This window comes from Colossoma macropomum, unplaced genomic scaffold (genome assembly GCF_904425465.1).
Source record: "Colossoma macropomum unplaced genomic scaffold, Colossoma_macropomum, whole genome shotgun sequence".
Lineage (NCBI taxonomy): Eukaryota > Metazoa > Chordata > Actinopteri > Characiformes > Serrasalmidae > Colossoma > Colossoma macropomum.
In genome coordinates this window covers 217,097-237,058 of record NW_023495958.1, presented here as the reverse complement: position 1 = coordinate 237,058, position 19,962 = coordinate 217,097, and the positions used below count along the sequence as shown (strand labels likewise).

General features: G+C 37.2%; 1 long non-coding RNA gene and 1 other non-coding gene across 2 annotated transcripts; one reads left to right on the top strand and one right to left on the bottom strand.

Annotated features, from left to right (window-relative positions):
• Nucleotides 1-1,022: 1,022 nt before the first annotated feature.
• Nucleotides 1,023-1,094, bottom strand: trnaq-cug. The gene has a single exon. It is a non-coding gene; the product is annotated as a tRNA-Gln (tRNA).
• A 2,217-nt stretch (nt 1,095-3,311) lies between these two features.
• On the top strand, nt 3,312-13,068 carry LOC118803778. The gene is made up of 3 exons (XR_005006926.1): nt 3,312-3,382; nt 12,370-12,408; nt 12,869-13,068. It is a non-coding gene; the product is annotated as an uncharacterized LOC118803778 (long non-coding RNA).
• The last annotated feature ends 6,894 nt before the right edge of the window (nt 13,069-19,962 follow it).

Sequence of the window (19,962 nt, the reverse complement as noted above, 5' to 3'; positions counted from 1 at the left end):
AGAAATGTACATGTTGTTCTTTCAAAACAGAAGCAGTCATAGAACCACAAGAGAGAAATAGAAGAGTGTTGACCGCACTACGTCAGAAATCACTGTACGTCTGCTCTAAGTTGTGTGCCTTATTTGACTTCCAAATGTTTATTATAAACTCTTTGGTTATCATTGGATATTATAATATAGCTTGTAAGTAGACATACTTTGTACATAATTCTTGTTTAACTTGGTTGTTAAACTTCCATATCAGTATATTTGTAAATTTGTACAAATCGTTCTTATTAAAATCTTTTTTTTAAGCTTTTTTCATTAGGTGCTTTTTTATTATTTCATGACACTAGTTTTTGATGCTCTGCATCATTTATCTGTTTCTTTGTATATAGGAACAGGATAAATGTATGATAGTTCTTGTTAATACTATGTGAGTCGCCAGTACAGATGTAGAGCATAAAACTTTAATTATTAAAATTGAATAGTTTGTGATGCATAATTCATAGAACACTTTTTAAGGTTGTTCTGGCTACTGCATATGTGCATATCTCCCCAAAAAGAAAGTGCTTTTTACTCTTTATGTTGAATTTTGGGACTTTCCATAATACTGTCCTCATATTTAGCATTATAAGGTATCCTAGTCATATTTGGACACCGCTGTGTTAAATCTTATCCGTTAAGGGCCGATGTGTGGGCAGGTTTTCGTCCCAAACAAGAAAAGCGTACCTGATTGCACTCGTTTAATCAGGCAGTCTCAGTCTTTAGACAACTGATCATGTGAGTTCCTGCTTTGTTGGAATGAAAACCTGCAGCCACATCGGCCCTTTGCGGATAAGACTGGACACCCCTGATTTAACCAGTGAACTGTCTCCTTCTATTATTTGCGTCTCTAATGTTGATTGCATTATGCAATACCTTCCTGAAAGCATCTGCACTCACTGTATTTATAATATGTTTCATATGTGTGCTCTCTTTTCTTTGTCACCGTCTGAATGCGCCCAAGTCCTTTCAGTAGGGGGCGCTAAAGAAAGAACCGCAGGTTCCACCGAGATTTGAACTCGGATCGCTGGATTCAGAGTCCAGAGTGCTGACCATTACACCATGGAACCACGAGGACAGCGTCAGATGTTCTGTGCTTTAGAGTACGATACAGTACGGGTTCTGTGCCGGAGACACTGTCACTGATATCGAGGAGAGAAAGAATCAATACTTGAGGCCGAGAAGCTGTTCGTCTGAATTGTTGGGTTAAACTGCACAACACAAACACTACCGCGCAAGTTCCACCTCACACTACATTTCCCAGAATGCCCCCGCATCTTTCCTTGCTTTCAGTTTCCATAGTCAGGCTGTATTAAAATCTTTCAACACTGCCTTTAGTTTTATCTGAAACGTGACTGTATGTGTCGAATGATAAGTGTGACTGCAGTAGACAAATTAAATTTGATTTAATTCATGTTCACGTTGCCCGTTTCCCCCTTTTAGGAGTGTGTGTGCTCGGGCCTGGACCCAGAACTTGAATAGGCTATAACGTGTATAAAAGGTGCTGTAATGTATGTCATTGTTTAACACAGAGGGATGAAGAGACACAGATATTTAGTTTGAAGATGGTTCTTCATAGGTTCAGAGTAAAGAGAATGTTCCTATTTAGAACTATGAGTTCTACACGCTTGAAAAAGATGGTTCTTCATTGGTTCTTGGATAGTGTTAAAGTTCTTCAGGTTGATTGAGAATAAGTTGTATATGGTTCTTTATAGAACCTTTTTGAAAACGGTTCTATATATTGATTAACTTTAACGATGTGACACAATAATGAGTTGTGCTTTCAAAAATACATGATACTTTGTGACTATGGACACAAAGGACATGGTCATGGTCACGGACATGGTCGCTGGCTCTCGCTATGTTTTCCTTTGTATTGACCAATAGCACCGCAGTTACCACCTTTTTTGGGCGAAACTTTAAGCAGAGATTGGCGTAATAAAATGTGATTGACAGCAGGACAGAGTTCTGGTATTTGATTGGCTGAAGTCAAAAATGCGAGATCCCCGAAGGAAGACCCCCCAGTCATCACGCCCACTGATTCTCCGGCCTGTAGGAGACGGGACCACCACGCCGGGTTCTGGTTCTTTTCAAGTATATGTATCTGCAGCCCGGATAACCAGTGGGCGTAGCGAATGGGCGGAGACACTGTCAATCATTTCTGGCATCGGCCAAGCTTAACAGAGATGGACTGTCAATCAAAACTTGCATTGGCCAATCACAAGAGTGAATTACCTGTCTCTCATTTTATGCATCAGCCAATGGTTTGAAGGAAAGTGTGAAAAGGCGTTCCATACTGTTCAGGCACGCGGAAGTGGGAAGATAGTTTGAAGCTTTGAAGTTGCCTTAAATGTCACCTAATTTCTTATTTCAGATCAATACATTATTATAAGTATTGTTTCACTTATATATATATACACACACACACACACACACACAAACACACAACATGTAATTCCTTGCTGTACTTAATTAGTTTTTTCATGTATCTTTACTGAAGTGTTTCTATTTTGGATTTTTTACAACATTTCAAAGTCACATATTTTATTTTTCAATCCACTACACTGTGTGAAATCTGTCGTTCCTTTTGTCCTATGTGTGCATGTGTACATGATTATATGTACATGCTCTTTGGCAGATAAAGTTCATGCAAACACTGACTGACCTTTACACATGAAAGCATCAGTGAACTGATAGAACACGTTCCTCCTGACTTTGTGGGTAAATACATGAACACAATATAGAAATATGTGCTCATATGCAGTTCTGACTGGCGTGTCTTTTTCTGAGTTTATTCAAACACTGATTCCACTTAACCCAGCTGGCACATGACCGACCTTCAGTGTTTAAATGTGGTTGAAATAATGTCGGTTGTTGTTTCAACGTTGAAAAAACGTTGAAACAACCGTTAATGTTAAATAGTTGTGAAATGGTTAACAAAATACTCATAAATCAACGTTGAAATTTCAACTTTATATCAAGATAATGTCTTAATCATCTTGCTTTACAAATATGATCATTATTATTGTTAATTTATTGCCATTTTTTATATTTTGATCATAAGAGCACTTAAAAAATCTAAATGTCTATGTTAAAAATAGCAAACAACAAAAACAATAATAGTAACAGGCAAATTAAGTTTGCGGAGAAAAACTTGTTTGCCGCCCATTGAAACAGCATGAAGAGCTATGTAAACTGACAATCAGCGCCCGGACTGAGGCGGGCTGACTACACCCGTTTCGAGGCTGCCCGAGTGCGCCTGCGCTGGAGCGACGCGCGCGATTCACCAACGTTCAGCTGAGCGGGAAAAGCGTTCAGAGCGGCTTCTGGAAACTTCGGAGGCTTCAAAGCGCGTTTGGTGTGTAACACTTGGTTTATTTGACGTACCAGCAGTTTTAATCGAACATTTACTTAGATTTAATCCTAAAATCTGATAATGTTCAACTCTTTATACAGTAAATCAAACATTAACGTCACTTGCTAAGTTAGCTAGTTAGCCGGTGGTCTGCTATGGTGGGATAGCTAGGCTAGTCACCTCTGACTGTTTCTCTCGTTTATGAAGGCAGTTAAAAGGTAACTTGTTCTAATTATTATTTTAAATTTGGAGCGACGTTGTCGAATTCATGGTCTAAGTATAGCTAATAAACTGAGTTACTGTCTAAGTTAGCTCAAGGTTAGCTAACGTTAGCAGGCTGTCTAACAGCTCTGCTGGAAGTCCGGTTCGGTTCCGGCTAACTTGTGCTAAACTCCGACGAATTTCAAGGAAAATTACTCAAATTTGAGCGAGTGAAGTCGAGTGGACGGTGCTGGAGTGTCCGATAAACAGAAACTAATCAGGGTTTGTGGTGTGTGGGGCTGTTAGTTTGCTAGTTAGCAGGTAACGACTTCAACCACGGTAAAGTTAGTTTTGTTTTCGATATTCGTCTTTTCGGCGCTAATAACATTTGATCGGACTACGGTAGTCAGTAAAGACTTACATATTCATGACAGTACGACCACAGAGAGTGATGCACACCTGTTCTTTTAAAGTTTGGGTGACATTTAACGTACCGCTATTTTGTGTTAATACCATAGAACTGAGACACGTTTTTCAGTCGGAAGAAAAATCATGCACTTCTAGACCACGCCCACATCCATGCACACGCCTCTGTTTTCCTCCAAAGCGTTTCAATGTATTTAAATACATATTTTAATTGTTCGTGCTAACAATAGACACCGCCAAACAATAGAATGTCAATAGCTCCATAAACACTGTGTCCATGCACATCTGATTAACTGTGTTATTTACTGTAAATTATGGTTAGAAATACACACCACTTTAATTTAGAAAAAGGACTTTGAATTAACCTGTAACTAAATTGTACTTGCCAATACTTGTCCTAAGACATTAGCAGTCTTGAAGGTTTAATAGATCCTTAACTATCTATATTAGTTTAAAAAATGAGTGTAGAAAAGAAAACGTCTTATTTAAGTGGATCAAATTGCAAATCAAAAGTTTAAATCCATCAAACACTCAGTGAGTCAGAATTAAGTTATTTTTTCCATTTTCAATTTCGACATTTTAGACATTGAACATTTAAAATACTGCTTAGATTCAAAATGCAGCATTCACTGCAATGAATACAGCTGAAATGCTTTTGAAGGTTAAAATACAAATATTAATATGAAGTAATTATTGCAGTACAATCAAAATTCAAAAGTTGTGTATGATTGCTGACACCTCACTGCACCATACACAATTGTTTTTAGTGTTGGGTGTAATACAGCTGAAATATTATTAAAATTTAAAATATATACAAATTAATAAAAAGTAGTTACAGCAATATATCCAAAATCCAAAGGCTGTGCATCATTGCTGACACCTTGGTGCACCATACACAGCTGTTTGTAATGTTGTAAATAATGCAGCTGAAATATTATTGAAATTCAAAACATATAAAAATTAATAAAAAGTAGTTACAGCAATATATCCAAAATCCAAAGGCTGTGCATCATTGCTGACACCTCACTGCACCATACACAATTGTTTTTAGTGTTGGGTGTAATACAGCTGAAATATTATTGAAATTTAAAATATATAAAAATTAATAAAAAGTAGTTACAGCAATATGTCCAAAATCCAAAGGCTGTGCATCATTGCTGACACCTCACTGCACCATACGCAATTGTTTTTAGTGTTGGGTGTAATACAGCTGAAATATTATTAAAATTTAAAATATATACAAATTAATAAAAAGTAGTTACAGCAATATATCCAAAATCCAAAGGCTGTGCATCATTGCTGACACCTCACTGCACCATGCACAGCTGTTTTTAATGTTGTAAATAATGCAGCTGAAATATTATTGAAATTCAAAATATATAAAAATTAATAAAAAGTAATTACAGTAATATACCCAAAATCCAAAAGCTGTGAATCATGGCTGACACCTTGGTGCACCATATACAACTGTTTTTAATGTTGTAAATAATGCAGCTGAAATATTATTAAAATTCAAAATATATAAAAAATAATAAAAAGTAATTACAGTAATATATCCAAAATCCAAAGGCTGTGCATCATGGCTGACACCTCACTGCACCATATACAACTGTTTTTAATGTTGTAAATAATGCAGCTGAAATATTATTGAAATTCAAAATATATAAAAATTAATAAAAAGTAGTCACAGCAACATATCCAAAATCCAAAAGCTGTGCATCATTCCTGACACCTTGGTGCACCATACACAGCTGTTTGTAATGTTGTAAATAACGCAGCTGAAATATTATTGAAATTCCAAATATATAAAAATTAATAAAAAGTAGTTACAGCAATATGTCCAAAATTTATGTTGTAAATAATGCAGCTGAAATATTATTGAAATTCCAAATATACAAAAATTAATAAAAAGTAGTCACAGCAATATGTACAAAATTTAAAGGGCGTGCATCATTGCTGACACCTCACTGCACCATACACAATTGTTTTAGTGTTGGGTGTAATACAGCTGAAATATTATTGAAATTTAAAATATATAAAATTAATAAAAAGTAGTTACAGCAATATGTCCAAAATTCAAAGGCTGTGCATCATTGCTGACACCTTGTTGCACCATACACAGCTGTTTGTAATGTTGTAAATAATGCAGCTGAAATATTATTGAAATTCAAAACACATAAAAATTAATAAAAAGTAGTTACAGCAATATACCCAAAATCCTAAGGCTGTGCATCATTGCTGACACCTTGGTGCACCATACACAGCTGTTTTTAATGTTGTAAATAATGCAGCTGAAATATTATTAAAATTCAAAATACATAAACATTAATAAAAAGTAGTCACAGCAACATATCCAAAATCCAAAAGCTGTGCATCATTGCTGACACCTTGGTGCACCATACACAGCTGTTTGTAATGTTGTAAATAATGCAGCTGAAATATTACTAAAATTCAAAATACATAAACATTAATAAAAAGTAGTCACAGCAATATGTCCAAAATTTATGTTGTAAATAATGCAGCTAAAATATTATTGAAATTCCAAATATATAAAAATTAATAAAAAGTAGTCACAGCAATATGTCCAAAATTTATGTCGTAAATAATGCAGCTGAAATATTATTGAATTTCCAAATATATAAAAATTAATAAAAAGTAGTCACAGCAATATATCCAAAATCCAAAGGCTGTGCATCATTGCTGACACCTCACTGCACCATACACAGCTCTTTTTAATGTTGTAAATAATTTAGCTGAAATATTATTGAAATTCAAAACACATAAAAATTAATAAAAAGGAGTCACAGCAATATATCCAAAATTCAAAGGCTGTGCATCATTGCTGACACCTCACTGCACCATACACAGCTGTTTTTAATGTTGTATATAATTTAGCTGAAATATTATTGAAATTCAAAATACATAAAAATTAATAAAAAGTAGTTACAGCAATATGTACAAAATTTAAAGGGCGTGCATCATTGCTGACACCTCACTGCACCATACACAATTGTTTTTAGTGTTGGGTGTAATACAGCTGAAATATTATTGAAATTCAAAACATATAAAAATTTATAAAAAGTAGTTACAGCAATATACCCAAAATCCTAAGGTTGTGCATCATTGCTGACACCTTGGTGCACCATACACAGCTGTTTGTAATGTTGTAAATAATGCAGCTGAAATATTATTGAAATTCAAAATACATAAAAATTAATAAAAAGTAGTCACAGCAACATATCCAAAATCCAAAAGCTGTGCATCATTGCTGACACCTTGGTGCACCATACACAGCTGTTTGTAATGTTGTAAATAATGCAGCTGAAATATTATTAAAATTCAAAATACATAAACATTAATAAAAGTAGTCACAGCAATATGTCCAAAATTTATGTTGTAAATAATGCAGCTGAAATATTATTGAAATTCCAAATATATAAAAATTAATAAAAAGTAGTCACAGCAATATGTCCAAAATTTATGTTGTAAATAATGCAGCTGAAATATTATTGAAATTCCAAATATATAAAAATTAATAAAAAGTAGTCACAGCAATATGTCCAAAATTTATGTCGTAAATAATGCAGCTGAAATATTATTGAATTTCCAAATATATAAAAATTAATAAAAAGTAGTCACAGCAACATATCCAAAATCCAAAAGCTGTGCATCATTGCTGACACCTTGGTGCACCATACACAGCTGTTTTTAATGTTGTAAATAATACAGCTGAAATATTATTGAAATTCAAAATACATAAAAATTAATAAAAAGTAGTTACAGCAATATGTCCAAATTTTAAAGGCTGTGCATCATTGCTGACACTGCACTGCACCATACACAACTGTTTTTAATGTTGTATATAATTTAGCTGAAATAGCTTTATACTTTATATTAATGTTTATGTATTTTGAATTAATAGCATTTCAATCATATTACATACATCACTAAAACCATCGTATATGGTTCAGCAAGATGTCAGCAATCATACACAACTTTTGGATTTTGGATGTAATGCAATAACTGCTTTATATAAATTTTTATTTATTTTGAACTTCAATAATATTTCAGCCACATTACATACAACACTAAAAATAACTGTGTATGGTGCAGCTAGGTATCACCATTCATAATTTTTTGGGGATTTTGGATCTAATGCAATATCTCATTTAAATAATTTTTCATAATTTTTGAATTTCAACTATATTCCAGTCACATTACATACAGCACTACAAAGAATTGTGTACAGTGCAGTGAAGTGTCAGAAGTCATACACACCTTTTGGATTTTGGATATAATGCAATAAATACGTTTTTTTTTTTTATTTAATTTGAACTTCAATAGTATTTTGCTCATCTTACAAACAACACTAAAAACTACTGTGTATGGTGCAGTGCAGTGTCAGGAATGATGCACGGCCTTTGGATATTGGATATAATGCAATAACTACTTTATATAAATTTTTATTTATTTTGAACTTCAATAATATTTTTAGCATCTTACATACAACACTAAAAATAGCTGTGTATGGTGCAGTACAGTGTCAGCCATGATTCACAGCTTTTGGATTTTGGATATATCCCTGTAACTACTTTTTATTAACTTTTATGTATTTTGAATTTCAATAATATTTCAGCTGTGTATGGTGCAGTGAGGTGTCAGCAGTGATGCACAACCTTTAAATTTTGTACATATTGCTGTAACTACTTTTTATTAATTTTTATGTATTTTGAATTTCAATAATATTTCAGCTAAATTATATACAACATTGAAAACAGCTGTGTATGGTGCAGTGAGGTGTCAGCATTGATGCACAGCTTTTGGATTTTGGATATGTTGCTGTGACTACTTTTTATTCATTTTTATGTATTTTGAATTTCAATAATATTTCAGCTGTATTACACCCAACACTAAAAACAATTGTGTATGGTGCAGTGAGGCGTCAGCAATGATGCACGCCCTTAAAATTTTGTACATATTGCTGTAACTACTTTTTATTAATTTTTATGTATTTTCAGCTAAATTATTTACAACATTAAAAACAGCTGTGTATGGTGCACAGCCTTTAAAGTTTGGATATATTGCTTTAACTTTTATCCATTTTGAATTTCAGTAGCATTTCAGCTGTATTACACCCAACTAGAGATGAAACGATATTAAAATTTCATATCACGATTATCATGACCAGAACTATCACGATTATCGATATTATCGCGATATTGTTCAAAAGCGTTGAAAAGTAAAATAAATAAATAAATACTGATACACAAACTGAAATTCGTTTCACCATTACTATTATTATTATTATTATTACTGTTGTAAGTTATTATTATTATTACTGCTGTAATTATTATTATTATTATTATTATTATTATTAAGTACAATAATTAGGGATTTCCCTGCATAGAGAATTAAATCTCCACCAACTCTGAGGTGGGTCTTAATGGAAAATTACTACTTCTAAGAAGTGCTGCACTCGGGGGATTTCTGTCCGAACTGCAACTGCAGCGTTATTGTGCCGTTGTGGCGCTGAACCCCTAATCAATACAGTGCACTAGGAAAAACAGCCAAAATCACAGAGGAATTGCGTGACCGCGCTGTGAGCTGCAGACAGTGTAGAACTCACACAGTGTGTCTTCACCTGTGGAGCTGCTTTTCTAAAAGCATTTTAAAACTATAACATAACTTAAAATTAATGCGCATCTGAGCTGCGGCAGAAACACTCCTAAAGTTTAATCTCTGAAACTCTGCTTTTCCCAAAAGCGGCACACAGCGTTTACTCGCGTGAGGTCCCGTCTCAAAGCACACTATCTTCCCTATGTAGTGCACTTCGTGGATCATGAAATAGCAAATCCTTCACCCAAAGAGTGCAAAAAACGTTCGACTAAGTCATCTATAATCAACATTAACAACAGGTTACAAATCCCCTATTTAAAACTCAACTGCTTGTTAATGATGATCGTGTTTGTTTGAACAGTAGCGCACTATGTAGGGGACATTGAGTGATTTGAGACAGGTATTCTCTTCTCAGAAAGTAAACACTGCAAGCGAGAAAGGGGGAGCTGTGCAGATTGAACCTCTGCAGCGTCTCGTTCCAGAGCTTGTGTGACTGTTGACTCAGAGCTCATTTTGGAGACTCTGCTCCACAGAAATACGTGTTAAAAGCTTTAGTTTCGATTCACAGCTGATTCACCGATTGTTTTTTGTTTTGGTTTTTTTGACACTAAAAGCTTCATTTTATATTATTAACGAACCATAAGCATAAGTTAAACCACACAAACCGTGACATTTCTTCTATTGCGAAGTCTCCACAGACTTCTCCGTTAAAGTTAACCTTGCATTCTCTAAAGTAGCGGGTGGTGGTCGCGAAGATGACTCGTAAGGTTTGATGTGTTGCCCCCTTTGGCCGCAATTTTCTTTCGGCCTGTTCTGCAGACAGGGTGGTCATCTGCAGACAGGGTGGTCATCTTCAATTAACTTTCCTTCTGCATCCTTATAAAACCCAAAACATGACCAAACGTCAGACTTGGTCTTCATAGAAGGCTGAAATATCTCCGAATCTCTGTCACTACATTCCGCCATGTTCTCTCTTCTCTCCCTCTCACTTACATCTTACATCTGACTCACTTAGTGTTTGATGGATTTAAACTTTTGATTTGCAATTTAATCCACTTAAATAAGACGTTTTCTTTTCTACACTCTCATTTTTTAAACTAATATTTTAGATGGTTAAGGATCTATTAAACCTTCAAGATTGCTAATGTCTGTCGATTACTGAACCTCCGGCATCAAGCTAACTAGCTATATCAGTATACAGGTAGTATCAGTTTTTACAGGTAAGGTATGCTCAGTACTGTTAGGACAAGTATTGGCAAGTACATTTTAGTTACAGGTTAATTCAAATCCTTTTTCTAAATTAAAGTGGTGTGTATTTCTAACCATAATTTACAGTAAATAACACAGTTAATCAGATGTGCATGGACACAGTGTTTATGGAGCTATTGACATTCTATTGTTTGGCGGTGTCTATTGTTAGCACGAACAATTAAAATATGTATTTAAATACATTGAAACGCTTTGGAGGAAAACAGAGGCGTGTGCATGGATGTGGGCGTGGTCTAGAAGTGCATGATTTTTCTTCCGACTGAAAAACGTGTCTCAGTTCTATGGTATTAACACAAAATAGCGGTACGTTAAATGTCACCCAAACTTTAAAAGAACAGGTGTGCATCACTCTCTGTGGTCGTACTGTCATGAATATGTAAGTCTTTACTGACTACCGTAGTCCGATCAAATGTTATTAGCGCCGAAAAGACGAATATCGAAAACAAAACTAACTTTACCGTGGTACAGCTTCACAGCCCAGACCAGGTCTGATGCTTCACTCAGACGAGACAAAGCAGAAATCTTTAGAGGGAGAGACGCGTCGAGTGACTGGAGCCGGAGTTAAAACTTAAAGGAGAACCCCACTGATTTTCAAAAATTTTGCACAATTAAATGGTTGCGGTGTTTACAGTCATTCACAGTGGTTTGGCGTGAAATGCCCTGCTGTAGTGAAACCTACGATTGAGGAAATGTTCAAAGTGGAACCAGATGTCCAAAGAATTCAGTGCCTCTGAAAACTCTCTCTTAGAAAGTTACTATATGAAATGGTTAGATATATACTGTGTGATGCCTGAACCTTTGTTTTATGGTAGTTTTGTGATTAAAAATTTAACTTGCTGTTTTTTTTCTTTTAATTCATTAATGCCGGAGGGGTGCATGCAGGGCAATATAGTCTCCAAAGAAAGCTCTTTTTTTTCCAGACTATTTTTCCCACCATTACACAAAAACACATGTAGGTTCACTGGTGGTTTCAGATAGTAAATAATGTGTCTATATTTGTGTTGTTGTCATGGTGACCCCTGGTTTCTATCACCACTGTAAAGAAACAGTACACTTATTTACAATGAACCATTTTATATCAAACCACTCTGAATGACTCTGCAGCCACATGTTTACATCATTTACATGTTTACATTGGACTGAATTATTCAGGAATTTTGAATTGGTAGAAATTTATTAACCTAACTGGATAAGTTATCCTAACTGAGCTGAGCTATAAATTGGTTACTTTCTGTCCGATAGTTTTACTTGCTTGAATATGAATATCTAAAGCGATTAACGTTAGGTCAGTGTTCAGCTTTTGGAAATTCAGTATCTGTTGTATAAACTCAAGTTTGAGCATCCACTTTATGAGAATATTAATTTGTGTATGGTAAGTGGAATAAAACCATTTAATGCTTGTACAAGAAATCACTGCGTCACTGACCGGAGGTTATTCAGAGTGATGTTTCTGAAATCTCCTTGTTCTCTTGTTGCAGTCACCTGCGCGTCCTTTGTACACCAGCAGCATCTTTCAGGTATGGAAACAACGTTAACTTAATTTTTTTTAAGTCCTGGTTCAGTGTCTTTTTCCTCTTTTACTTCTACACTCCCTATTAACCCGCCCTGTTTTAAGCTACGGAAGCCAGCCTTCTCAGCAGGAGTGAGCAAAGTACAAAACTTCTGAACCTGAGTAAAAGTAGAAATTCTTAAAGTACAAATATTTTATTTGTTTTTTCACTTGAGTTAAAGTACAAAAGTACTTTTTTTTAAATTGTGAATTGGAAATCATAACGCAATCTATATTAATTTAAATGCAATAGGACTTATATTAAGTGTCATTGCGAAAACCAGCACATCGTTATTTACAGAAACCCACTCCTTCTTCTATGCTGTTGCACCCACAACTGCTTTTTTCATGTTTCTTTGTAGATTTATTTCTCGTAATGCCTGCTGTCTGCTTCAGCTGATCTTGCTGACTTTTTTTCTTTATTTTAGATGCAGCTATGAAGAATCCACAGTAACAGTCACGCAGCAGGTGACAAAGAAATCGACCAGAGACCTCCACGTCTGCTAAGAGCCGAGTACATTTAACATTATTGGGTAGGGGTCAGATGTGCATAAGATAAGACAAGATAAGAAAAGATAATCCTTTATTAATCCCACAATGGGGAAATTTGCGGTGTTACAGCAGCACAGAAGACAGAGCAGCAGGAAATATACAAACAATATTTAAATAGAATAAACAATAAAAGTATAAAGATATATATGTATATGTACAAAGATTATAAGAAAAATATACCAAGTATTAAATTTAAATTTAGAAATGTAGAAAGGTATGTATTGTAGTGAGTATTGCACAGTGAATAAAATAGCAAAAAAAAACAGTAAATAAATGGAGAAATATTGCACTTGACATAATTGCACATAATGGTGGTAAACATGTTGACAATGATCCGCAGTGAATATACTATGCATGGTGTATTGAGATATTGCACTCAGTAAAGTGCTGTGGCAGTGATGTTGAGAGTTCTTGCACATGGAAAGTAATTGTAAACTACTGTCTACTGAGTGCCGTGACTGTTATAGAGTCTGACAGCGGCTGGGAGGAAGGACCTGCGGTATCTCTCCTTCACGCACCGCGGGTGCCGCAGCCGGGCACTGAAGGAGCTGCTCAGTGCTGTCAGAGAGCGGTGCATGGGGTGGGACAGGTTCTTCAGCATGTTTGTTAGCTTAGTCCTCATTCTCCTGTCCCCCACCACCTCCACTGGGTCAAGAGGACATCCCAGGACAGAGCTGGACTTCCTGATGATCTTATTCAGTCTCTTCCTGTCAGCAATGGAGATGCTGCTGCCCCAGCACACCACTCCATAAAAAATGGCTGATGCCACCACAGCGTCGAAGAAGGTCCTGAGAAGTGTCCCTGCACACCAAAGGACCTGAGTCTCCTCAGGAGATGTAGCCTGCTCTGGCCTTTCCTGTAGAGGGCAGCTGTGTTGTCAGTCCAGTCCAGCTTGTTGTTGAGGTGAACACCCAGGTACTTATAGGACTTCACAATCTCAATGTCCATTCCCTGGATGTTCACAGGCACCGGAGGAGAATGTTTGGACTTGCGGAAGTCCACCACCAGCTCCTTGGTTTTTCCTGCGTTGATCTGCAGGCAGTTCCTCTGGCACCATTCCACAAAGTCCTGCGTCAGTTCTCTGTACTCCCTGTCATCTCCGTCTGTGATGAGGCCGACGATAGCAGAGTCGTCAGAGAACTTTTGCAGGTGACAACTGGCAGAGCTGTACTTGAAGTCCGCAGTGTAGAGGGTGAAGAGAAAGGGAGCGAGGACAGTTCCCTGTGGAGCCCCCGTGCTGCAGACCACCGTGTCCGACTGACAGCCCTGGGTCCTCACATATTCTCATATTCTGTCTGCCTCTCTCTCTCTCTTCCACACATGCTCTATATATACATTCACTGACCGCTTTATGTACACCTTACTTAAGCTTGTTTGCAAATTACATTACATCACTGCGTTGCTGTGGCACATACTGGAGGGCAGGAAGTGATTTTCATAGAAGGCACTGTCACAGGTTCTCGAAATGCCTATGGTTTACGTTTATGGTTGCTAAATTAGTTCGAACTGAGAAACTACAAGGTTCTTTTATCAGGTCCCAAAGCTTGTTCATTGGGGGAAAATGCAAGAAAAACACCAGCAAAAAATATGTTTTGCACAGTTCATCTGTGCACAGGTGATATATTTAAAAGGTACAAGCAACACCACTTACACTTAAATCAGGGTTAACAGTTAAACACAAGATGGGTGAACAAACAAGTTGCTTATATCTGCTGCCTCAATAGCAGGGAAGTCTTTCAGTTCAGTTGGGGAAAAAAAACACTCCTTTTGAAAAGGAACATCTGTCCAACATTTCTCTCGTAACACAGTCTAAGTTAGCATAGTATGGGCTTGCCTCCATCTTGTTTTCCGCTTTACACTTCCTGCCCTCCATCTGGAATTTGTTCCTTGTTCTTCAATGGTCAAGACCCCATAGGGCCCCCCAGGACATTTATTTTTTGGGTGGTGGATCATTCTCAGCACTGCAGTAATACTGACATGATGGTGGTGTGTTAGTGTGTGTTGTTCTGGTGTGAGTAAATCAGACACAGCAGTGCTGCTGGAGTTAAACACTGTCCACTCACTGTCCACTCTATTAGACACTTCTACTTCTGCTAGTCCTTGTAGATGTAAAGTCAGAGACGATAGCTCATCTGCTGCTGCACAGTTTGTGTTGGTCATCCTCTAGTCCTTCATCAGTGGTCACAGGACGCTGTTGGCTGGACATTTTTGGTTAGTGGACTATTCTCTGTCTAGCGGAGACACTGAGGTTTTTAAAAACTCCAGCAGCACTGCTGTGTCTGATCCACTCAGACCAGCGCAACACACACTAACATCAGTGTTACTTCAGTGCTGAGAATGATCCACCACCCAAATAGTATCTGCTCTGTGAGGGTCCATGGGGGTCCTAACCACTGAAGAACAGGGTAAAAGGGGGCTAACAAAGTGTGCAGAGAAACAGATGGACTACAGTCTCTAATTGCAGAGCTACAAAGTACTCACCTATTGGTGAACCTGATTAAATGGAAAATGAGTGAATACAAGGTAGCTGTAAATGATAGTGTGTGTGTGTGTGTGTATAAAATAAAGCACAGTGGTGTACTGCACACTTCAGTTTTGTGTGTATTTTTCTTTAACACGTTTATTGGTATATGTTAACTGTTTATGTACTGACTTCCATTTTGTTAGTGTTGTAGGCATGTACTGTATATTTATGTAAGACAATTAAAGCAGTTGTTTCCAAATCATTTCTAGTGTTGTCATTGAAATTCATGCATGCTTACAGGTGAAAACAGGTGAGCTTTAAGGATGTGTTACTGATGATACAGTTCGTACTAACTTCATAGATGATGATGCATATTAAAACTGTGACAAACTATTGATTGTTCAGCTGTGTTTGCCTGTGCTTTACTGTGTTCATTGGCTATTGGGTCAGTTGGTTTTCTTTTTATTGTTGTCTGGATTCTGTTACGCTATTTCAGAATAAAAGTGAATGTTAGTCTACATCTTAGCAAATGCTATGCTTTTGGTTGAGGTACATGTAGTTATAGAGATTTAGGTTTATGCCGAAACTGTATGGAAGTAAATTGAGTATATTTTGCTAGCTGGGAGTGTTAATATCACAACGTATCCGGATGTGAGCCGAGCATTTAGGCCAGAATTGGGCGGAGATACAAACCAAAGTCTCGGCAAACGAGGTATAAGATCGGTATGCAGTATTCAGCCGGGATGTGGGCCCACTGATTTTTGCTATCTGGGAGCCTCAACGTTGAAAGGTAAGACGTTGAAACAACGTCGCGATATCAACGTTGATTCATCTTTCAAAATCGAAACATAATCCAACGTTGTTTCAACCATGATCTGTGACGTTGATTCAACCGTGAATAAACGTTGAAATGCCAGCTGGGTGATTCCACTTAAACTTTGCTTGTTAACAAAAAGTGATTTCATAGCCACTTGGTTCCTAATGGAACTGTTTGCCTTCAGTGTTTTGTGCTTATGATGATTTTAGGTCTCGGGTCTGCAGCATTCTCCTTCTCACAACATCCAGATTACACGGTAACGTTTGGCTGCTTCTGCTTAGCGATTTCATCACTTAATCCATTTATCGTCCAGAACACGGCCAGAGAACTACATTTAATTTACCTACCAGTTGAAAAAAGTCATAGAACCCATTAAAAGTGTCTGTCGGTTCCTGGTGGTTTTCAGTAGTCTAATGGTGTTCTGGGTTGATATCACAGTGTAAGGGACTCAGATCATTTAATCAGCTGTTCTGGGACTGATTCCATGTGCAGTTGTTCGTTTCCTAAAGTTCTCTAACGGCAACCATCAAGCCAATTCCCGAAGCAAAACCATCAGGTTTTAATCCTAACGGTTCTGATCGTCTTCAGCCTGGCTTTCATGGGTTTCAGCAGTAGTTTGTTTGTGTTTCTGCGAATGAACCCGACATTATGTTTATCGTCGTGGCTTTATTTTGACAGTTTCCATATTTAATTACCTTATTATCACTATGAGAACGTTCATATACATTCAGTGTAGCTCTTGTTGCCCAGCAGTTCGTGATTCGCTGTTTTTCCCTCATAAAACCAACAGAAACTCTGTGGTGTCAGAGCAGCGCTGGTGCCGTTAACAAGCTGGCGGTGCAGGTCAGGCTGGGAGTGCATGTCTGCAGACAGACCTTTAGATTGGCTAATGCAAAAAATGACGGACAGCTGGTTCTAATCTGCGGTTGGCCAAGGCAAAATGTGATTGACGGCCAAGAGTAGTTATTTAATTAGTTGATGCTAAAAATGATTGACAGACTCCCGCCCCCAGTTACCTCCCCTTTAGGGCTCCGGTCTGCAGCATTCCCCTTCTCGTTCTTTTGGCTCAGTGAGTCATTTCTTCATCGGTAAAAGCTGCGTCCGAACAAATGAACGAACCTTTGTTTTTTTTCCGCCTTCACAACTTTCAACTTCAACAGGAGCTCAAGTAACCACTTAGTTGGACCAGGTGTGTTGGGAGCAGGGAATCACTGGACCACATGGAGGTCTGTAAGGAGTGGTCCTGGATCTGCTGTCCTATATGTAAAATCAAAGCAAAGCAGACAGGAAAGAAAGTTTAATTCAGCTATTGGACGCAGCCATAGAGGATGGCTCATATAGTGGAAAATAAGTTGTAAATGGTTCTTTATAGAACCTTTTTGAAAACGGTTCTATATAATACCAAAAGGTGTTCTTCCATTGATACAACCTTGACATCGTAACAATAGCAGAACCTTTTTTGGTTCTATATACAACCATTTTCAAAATAGAACCACATACAACACATTCACCATCAATCTGAAGAACCTACAGCATGCAAAGAACAGTTTAAGCATGTAAAGAGTTCTTCGAGTGTTCTTGGTTCTATATAGAACCACTGTCTTTACTAAAGAAACTTTATCTTTTTAAGAGCGAATATAGATTCATTTAATGAAGAAAATGATGTATATGGTTCTATATAGCACTAAAAGTGTTCCTCTATTGTTAAGATGTCAAGATTGTAATAATTAAAGAACCTTTTTGGTTCTTTATAGAACCATTTTCAAAATGTTTCTATATAGAACCATATACAACACATTCTCCATCAGTCTGAAGAACCTTTTCACCATGCAAAGAACCACTTAAGCTTAAAATGGTTCTATATAGAACTCATGGTCCTATACAGAACAATCCCCTTTACTAAAGAACCTTTTTAAAGAGTGTATATCTGCATATTGTTTCCATATTGAGGCTGTTTGCCACACATATGTGCATGTACAGTTTCTTGTATACAGACATTTTCATGCTGGTCTAAGCCAGTTTATGCCTGTCTGGTGCTGGTTTAGCTGGTCACCCATCACAGTCATGCTGGTTGACCAGCATACCAGCATCCAAAGGCAACAAATACTGGTCAATGCTGTTTTTTTTTTTTAGCAGGCATGACCAAAGATTTGGGTGAAATCTGAATGTTTGGTTTTGGGAGAGGTGAGTAAACTAAACCCATTCATGTATTTCATTCTAGTTATAATACAATTTAACTGGGTTTTTAGTAATACAGTGACGGCACCTCTCTGCCCACCCAGAGCCCTGGAGTGTATAATAATTGTGTTTTATATTACATTTTTTCAAGATCTGTTTTGGTGTGGCTCAGTTCAGCCTCACTCTCTGTTAGATCTCGGCCTTTGTTAATGTAGGCCGCTTTCGGACATTCATTTCGCTGTTGTTGGAGGAAAACCTCGTATCTTGTCGTTTTTCAGTTTTTGACATTATTTGAAAATGCCTGCTACACTGTGTAAATTTCAAAATGAACGGACCAAAAGAAGCGGCCCAAAATGACTTGAAAAAGTCTGGTTCCATTGACTTAGATTAAAAGTAAAGTAAGTTGTTTGCTTCTCCTGTAAAGTTATAATTTTGGAGATACAAGGTTTTGCTCTGACAGCAGCGACGTATTTAAACTGTACATACAGTTATTTAACTATGCGGACGGTTAAAGTGTCTTGACCTCTGAGATATTCTTCAAACTGAGTTTTCAACATATTACACTGATACGCTTTCCCTCCAGGTCTCTTATCAACAAGTTATTGATTAACTTTAATGATATGACACAATAATGAGTTGTGCTTTCAAAAATACATGATACTTTGTGACTATGGACACAAAGGACATGGTCATGGTCACGGACATGGTCGCTGGCTCTCGCTGTGTTTTCCTTTGTATTGACCAATAGTACCGCAGTTACCACCTTTTTTGGGCGAATGTTTAGAGATTATTACGCAGAGATTGGCGTAATAAAATGTGATTGACAGCAGAGCAGAGTTCTGGTATTTGATTGGCTGAAGTAAAAAAATGCGAGATCCCTGAAGAAAGACCCCCAGTCATTACGCCCACTGATTCTCCGGCCTGTAGGAGGCGGGACCACCACGCCGGGTTCTGGTTCTTTTGGCTCAGTGAGTCATTTCTTCATCGGTAAAAGCTGCGTCCGAACAAATGAACGAACCTTTGTTTTTTTTCCGCCTTCACAACTTTCAACTTCAACAGGAGCTCAAGTAACCACTTAGTTGGACCAGGTGTGTTGGGAGCAGGAAATCACTGGACCACATGGAGGTCTGTAAGGAGTGGTCCTGGATCTGCTGTCCTATATGTAAAATCAAAGCAAAGCAGACAGGAAAGAAAGTTTAATTCAGCTATTGGACGCAGCCATAGAGGATGGCTCATATAGCTGAGCACACAGAGAAATCTACAAGCTTTTCAGTAGAGATGAAGTGCTAGAGTTTTCCTTATAAGTCTCGAGATAATTATCCTGGGAAAGTATCTTGAGACATTTATCCTGGGATAATAGTCTTGTACAACTGGAAATAACTGCTGCCCTGAAAATAGCCGCTACAGTCGCAAAACGTTACAGAGCCTGCTGGTGACATTCCGTATAAATAAAAAATAATACAAGGCCACGACTTAGTAAGGCGTGGGAAAAAGATCCTAATGCATGACCA